This window comes from Papaver somniferum, chromosome 2 (assembly GCF_003573695.1).
Source record: "Papaver somniferum cultivar HN1 chromosome 2, ASM357369v1, whole genome shotgun sequence".
In the NCBI taxonomy this organism is placed as follows: domain Eukaryota; kingdom Viridiplantae; phylum Streptophyta; class Magnoliopsida; order Ranunculales; family Papaveraceae; genus Papaver; species Papaver somniferum.
Genome location: NC_039359.1, coordinates 116,855,436 through 116,863,137, shown reverse-complemented (window position 1 = coordinate 116,863,137; position 7,702 = coordinate 116,855,436).

The following is a 7,702-nucleotide window of genomic DNA, read 5'->3' as shown; positions in this document are numbered from 1 at the left end:
AAACTTTACTCCAGACCCTAGCTATCTATGCAGAACCTTGGAAGGCACTAAAGAATCTCCTTGGTTGGCATACAATCATTGACTATAGGAGGAAGTACCCTGATGCGAAATTCCAATTGTTGTACACGAGTTTGCACTCAAGCATACTAAAATTCATATAAAGTGACAGAGCTCTACTCAGATAGTTGCACTATGGACACCATATTCGAAGTCAAACTAATCATATGGATAGAAAAAGGAGATGGAAATAGAAAAATGTAGATGGTTTTGATGTTAACCAAATGATCGATGTTTCATATATCTGTCTGAAGGCCACTGCCAGAATGAACCTACCGGTCTGACTAATATCAACACAACTGGCATATACAAGGGAACCAGTGGTTAAGAACTTAAATTAGATCAACAAACTGGCAAATACAAGGGAACCAGCAGTTGACTACACAGAACAATAACCATTTTTTTTTAACTTAACGGCATGAATAGATCTTTTTGATCCAAGCGTATGCTTCTTGTCAGCAGATTACACGATAGTTCCCACGGGTCCTGCATTCCACGCTTGCTTAGGCGACGGAAACAAGGAGAACACACGCATATTGCTATCCAAGTGTTAATACTTATTCCGATTGGTCTAACTGGTCCGGTCTTTTTTTTTTTTAGTAACTCAGTCACTCTAATTCACCCTAGCAGTGGTAACAACTTGAATCGTGTGCCCCACCTAATCACTTAGAGAAACATAGTTTAAAAATAAAAAAAAATAAAAAAAAGAAATGAAAAGGACTCAACGAGATATGGTGCAACTATCATGTTATTTTTAACACCTGAGCTCTGTGCTTTTATGAATAGACTCTATAGATGTTTCCATCTAATCAGATTGATTCCTCAACTCCTACAACCAAGATGCTTCCATCCACTTAGATTAGTTAGTGCCATCCTGAATACGCATAAATCTCTAGGCTCTGGAGCGTATTTATTTATTTCAACTAAAAGATTTTCCCATACCCCCAGACTTAAATCTAACATTGTCCTCAATGTTCTAAAGATGAAACTAAAAGCATGAACAAGGAAAACTGTTACCATTTGAAGCGAAAGAGTTAAGGAAAGATATTACCGTGTTGCATGAGCATGGGATACCTCCCAAGAAGTGCTAAGTTTAAAGTCTTCAGCCAGACTTAGGAAAGGATTAGTCAACTCGAACCATAAAGTAACAGTCGAAATAACTGTGGGTCTTCAAAATTGAATAGAGCTGACCAAAGGAAACTGCAATGAACCAAGAAAGTGAACAAGACTAGCATGCCCTTACTTAGTTTCCTGATTAAGAAATTTATATCTAATTGTGGTTCAGGTTCAGGTTCTATGAAAGGGTCTAAATAGAAAATTTTCATTGGATGCGTTTCTTCATAGGTGGGATCCGAATCATTAGGTCCTAGAGTCTGGAAAAACTCAAATATGATCTTAGAAGCACACAAAATAACCTAAATAACTGAGGATCCTCTAAGTCAATAAGATTTGACTTACATAATTGTCCACAATGAGAGTAGTGGTCATTCTTAAGCAAATGTGTCGATTCTAATTTCCTAAAGCATTTAGGTTTAGTCTCACAACTTAATATTCGACACATTTGGAATATAAACGTTCCCACAGTTGGAAGAAAACTATTTGGTGGGAAAACAAAGTCAATCTGGGGATCATAGCCTGGGCAAACCACATCAACTAGAGGATGGGTTTCTAACGACTGAACTTCTTCCTGGACATCATTAGGTTCGGGAAAACGAGTATGACGGTAATCTTGTAAAATTGTCGAGGCAGAGATATCAAGTCCTAAGTGAAGGGACTTTCTGAGAGTTAAAGTTAAGGCACTAGGAAGGTGATAATCACCCCAAAACTTAGAGTTTTCAGTGTCTCTAGATAGACTAGTTACAATCTCCCTAATTTCTAGATCATTGGAATCCTGAAAATAGTCAATTGATCCTTCGAGGTTATACTCAAGCGACACATCCTTACTCATATTTAATAGCTCTACGAGTTCATTTTCTTCGTCTAAGACTATTGTTTCTAAGTCGCTAGACTCTAAAACAGCATTTTCGGAATAAACCCGTTTCTCTAAAGAATTATCGGCTTCGTAATCAAAAGGAAAAACTACATCGTCTAAAACGGTGGTATCCCTAATCAAATCCTCGTCCTTTTGAATAGGTGAATAATCATAAAAATTATTTGGATTTGAACTAGAATCATTATAAAGCTCAATTGGATTAATAGATTCCTGATCACTATGCCTACACATTTCAGATTCTTCATTACTACTATCCTCATCATAATAGTACGAAGATGATTGAACCTTATCTAAATAAGTAGTGTCTTTTATTCTAACCTCGTCCTATAAATTAGGCAAATATTCACTATTGATATCAAGGGTAGAATTAGAAACACTATTTTGGAAATTTAGATCATTTCGAGCAGCATTAGCTAACTGTTCATTTTCTGCCTCTAGACGTGCCTGAATTTCACTGAGCATAACACTTATACGTTCACTACTCTCGTTTATCATCTCAGAATATCGTGTACACTCTTCTTTTGAACTATTCATTGCAACTAAACGTTTATACGTCCTTTCAATCCGTTGTTGGGTCTCTTCTAGAGATGGAACAGGTTCAGAAATATCATAATCAGGACTAGTTTTTAAAAATGAGTAACCAGTACTACAGTGTTCCTGATTTTCTTGCTCGTAAGACCAATTCGCGTGTGGATAGTAATTGGGCTCACCATGGTATGAAACATAACCTTGAAAAGGTTGGCGTTCCCAACTACTATTCCCACCATGGTCATAAAAAGGATGATGTCCATATTCAAATTCAGGTCGATACTCATTGTATTGGCTTCTATCATACCAGTTCGACATTCTTAATTGCAAGGGAATTCTACACAATCACAAACAAGGCTGACTCGACCAAATCAAACCTATAGAATCTAGCAAACAAAAAGCATGATGGCTCCACTTAGATTGTTTTCTAGACCAGCTTCTATTCCTTCGAAAAGGAATTCGTTACAATTTGAGCACACCCTTCTGGAATCAATCCGAGCTAATGTAAGTTGAATCGAGGCGAGGGAAGCTCAGTGGAGCTTTGATACCCAAAGCCTCACCGGTATTACAAGGCGGCGCAGTCACGCATTCAACTTACAGAAACCATCAAGAACTTTGAAGTATGCTTAAAAGAGTAACCAATATTTTTCGAAAGATTTTCCTACCAAGCTCGTTACCCTATCGGTCTCGTTCTAATCAAATTTTAAGCTTGGGTTCGCGTTAGGTTTCGTTTACCTAAGGCGGGCAAGAAGGGAGCGGTGATGAAATCCGAACCCTTATCTTGTATTGGCCAGGCTTGCCCTTTACTAGGAATTTAAAAACAGTCCAAATTCGTCCTCAATCAATGAATCACCTTAAGGAATACAATAACTCGCTTACAGGAGATTCGCGAGTGTTTCGATGGACTTACCTCCCGTACCAGACGGGGGATGAACCATTGAAGTCGACTCGGGCCACGACTCCTATGTCATGTACGAACCCGAGGGGCCGAGACGATATTTTAATCGTCGTCCTTCCCTGCAAACAATTTATATTTTTTTTATATAACCCTTCCGTAGGGTTTAAAATTAAAATAAATTGTCCAAAGTCCAGTCCAATGAAAAGAAATACAAAAAAAAATAATAATAATTACAAAATAAAAAATAAAAAAATGGAAAGTCTCTAAAAAAATAAAAAAAATAATTCTCTCTTTTTTCTCTCTCTTTTTTCTTTATTTTTTTGCTTTGTCTTTTTTCCTTCTCTTTTAACTTTAAGCTTTGATTCCAAGGTCTTTAGTATCCAACTTCAAACCTGTAATACAAAGACACAACCAAAGAGACGTAAAAAGAACAAATGGAATAATAAAAAATAATAAAAACCTAAAAATTCTACCTAAGAACAAATCCGCGTCGGCGGCGCCAAAATGATTAAAGTTATTGAGAGTCGTTGTTGTATTAAATAGGATTCGAACTCAAAGATTTGTGAAGATTAAATTTAAAGGTTTAATAAAATTATATACAAAAAAAAATATTAACAATGGTGAGAGGTACTGGGACTAAGAATTTCACCAAATTCCATTCATGTGATTCAAATAATAATTTCATGCAATTATAGCTCATATATTAAAAATATGGACTCTTATTCTTTGCCAATATAGATTCTCAAAATATTAGTTATAAATCGTAAGCATGGAACATCAAACATTTAAGCAAGCATGACCCATCAAATAAAATGATAACTGATTAATTCGAACCATAAATCAATTAAAAACAAGTGCAAAAGTCATAAAAAGAATTATTAAAATTACCACATGCGTGAAATAGGGCTCCATCTGTCATCCCAGTGTTGGGATTTAGCTTCTCATATTAATCACTTGCTCAAAATACATGTTTGTTGCTCAAAAGTTGATTAAAATGATAAAAATGAGTAAAACAGTGAATGTACGACCCACATAAGGCGTCACAAAAAGAACGATAAGAGACAGGTGCTGTTGATGTTGAGACTGCACTGCGACCCTCCAATGTGCGTCTTAGACACTGTTGATTAACGACTGTCTACGCCAGTCTGTTCTTCGTGTTCTTGGTGTTCTTCATCATCAGCAGCAGCAGAAACAGAGTTTGATCAACTCGTGATTTCTTGCTCCTGAGCTATCCTCTCGACCTCCAACTCTCGACACCCCTTCTCTGTGATACCATAAATCTATTTATACTCCTCAGCCTCATTTAATCACGCCATAACTCAAGATAATTCTCTCTTTACTCGTCTTAAAGAGAAAATATTTTTTGGATATTTTCTTCCTTTAATTAGCTCTCCACGCGCTGAAATGATGTATAAACACTCCAAACATGATCTTACACGCTGTAGAATTGATTCAACACTCTCCAAACACATGAGTACACGTCTAAATTTGATGTGATCGTGTGATATTCATTTCTTGAACGTGCTTCCTGATTTCTTGATTGCGATGATTCCAGCCAATTATGATTGATCCTAACACCCAAAATGTCTTCCTCTATCCATATCATAAATACCCATTGAAAATCAGAGGTTTAATCGAACTCTAACCCCTCCAAAAATCGATCGACCCAACTGCCAGTGAGAAGAAATATTTTCCCGCCTTTTTCCAAAATTTGAATTATGAGAAGAAAAGTGTCCTCCCCCTAATCCTGTACGGGTGTCCCTTTAGCAATTGGGTGGAAATAGTAATTTTTATGGGTTCCTCTGGTACATTTCTGGGATGCTTCCGGTGCATTTCTGAGGTGCCTCCGGTACATTATCCTGGGGTGTAAAACACTACTTTTCGAGCTCATTTCGCCGCAAAGGTTTATTTCTCTAAAAACATCTACAAAAACACAAAATAACACAATAAGTACTTAATCGAGTCTAATAATACAGAATATTGAGAACAAAATAGACACATAAATGCGTCTATCAGGCTGACTCAACATCCCCTCCAACGGCTGCCTCAGCATCCTCTCCAACAGTAGTTTTGGCATCCCCTCCAGAAGCCATTTCAGTCTCTTTCTCGTGGGCCGCACCGACATCCTTCTCAGAAACTGCTCCAACAGCCTCTTGAGGATACCCTAGTTCATCAACATCAGAGTCGAGGATTACGATACCGTCATGAACAGGTTAATTGAACTTGCTCTCGCCTGGAGGTTTCTTAGGCTCGATCCTTAGCCGTTTCAGTCGAGCAACGAATCTTTCATCCCTGGCACTGGGTTGCTGAGATGCTTCTTCACACTGAGACTTGACGCGATGGAACGCTTCATCATGTCTCCACTTCTACTCCATGTCAACCGAAGCCATGAAAGCTTGAGCACGCGTCCGAACAAGGCGTAGATGAGTGAGAGGCATACCTTGTATAATCCGACCAGCCTCACGGAACAAAGGATCGATTTTGTCTAATACCTCCTCAGATGCAGAAACCCTGGGTTTGTCAACTTCAAAACTTTTCTCCGAAGAATTGGAAGAATAACCATTAGGAGTTCCCATCATATACTACAGGAAATTATTATGTCTACATCAATAACCTATGTAATGAAAGGAGACAAAAGGAAAACTGCTAGAAGATATGGAGCAATACCTAAAAAGAGATGACCACAATCTCGTGGTGATCGATATGAAAAGAAAAGCTCGAGGTGCTCTTTTATATCACACAAACTGATCAAACCTGAAAAAGAAAAACTCTTTGCCTACCGTATATGAAGGCTCCAGATACGGGATATCAGCTGATTAGATACATATCTATCTGGGATGATTCACTCACCTGGGATGCTGATGGAAAGAAGCTCGCCGCTAGAGAAGCAAAGCCAATGGAATAAGGAATAAAAGTGGGCAACGTATTTTATGTGTGTAACACTTTTGGAAGTCGGGTAGAAGAAGGTTTCCTTTTGGGCCCGCGGTGTCAATGTTCCATGGCACCAATCTCAGCAGCCGAGCCAGAAGTACGCTATAGCAAAGCCAGAGGTACGCCAAGGGCCAACACCTTGCGGCCATACCACCAATGGAATAATCATAGACTACTCATGCCTCCTGCCAAGGTCAGTCGAATTTTCTCGACAATCTCTTCATGTCATGCCTTTCGATTTTTTATCCTTGTCTGTCACCATCTCATGCTTACCCCACAACAATGCCACTGTTACGTGCTGAGCAGGGGACTTAATGTTGATGGTGGTTTTTAGTTCATGGCTGAATTTGTAAAACCCTGCGTTTAATATGCCGTCACTCCGCAAAGAAATGCAACCATGTAAAAGTGATGAGTGTTCAACCTCTTCACTGGCGCATTTATTGAGCAACAAATATTCACATGAAATTTACCCAGAATGGTGCATGTAACAAGAATCCCAGATATTCTGTAAATTTTGGCACTTTGCCTGTATTATTAAATTAATATAAATTTCTTTGAATGCTTTTTGTGCTATGTTCCCCCAGCTGAACCCTTAATGTTGATGTGGCATGAAAATTTGAGTTCACTCGCAACAGAGTAGCACGAATTTCCAAGTATCAAGGTTAAGGTCTTTGCATAAAAGTACTCAATCGGAAAGCATACTGCTCTCTGGCAATAAAACTTAAAGAACTCTGTGTTAACACATAGAATTCAATCAATTTTGTGATAATTCACAAGATTCAGATATTACCCTGACTAATTTGAAAAAATTAGGGTTTTGCACCCTACGCAGTATATTAGACCTCGCCTGTCGAAATTAAGCCTAGACGAACTAGGAAATTAATCCGCCATGGATTAGTAGGTGCAAAATCCTACCCACAATCAGAAAACAAGAAATAAAAGGATCCGCGGAATAGGAGCAACAACAAAGGGAGGTGTGGCCATGCCACAGGTAAGCCGGCACCACTTTCAAGTGGCCACACCCCATGCTGCTCGACCGGCCCCTATTCCCCGTCACCAATCAGGTCGCCTTAAACCCGCAACATGCACATGAGTTATGGCTGGGCCCATACTTGCAGGACTTATTTCCCATCGACCAATCAGGTCGCTTTAAATCTGCCACACGCACACTAGAAGTGTGGCCACGCCCATGCTTCGCCGACCCCTCTTTTTAATCGACCAATCAGGTCGCTCTAAACCTTCCACAGTATTAAAAGAGGCAAAGTTGCGCCAAATGGTCACAATGACAAATTGGC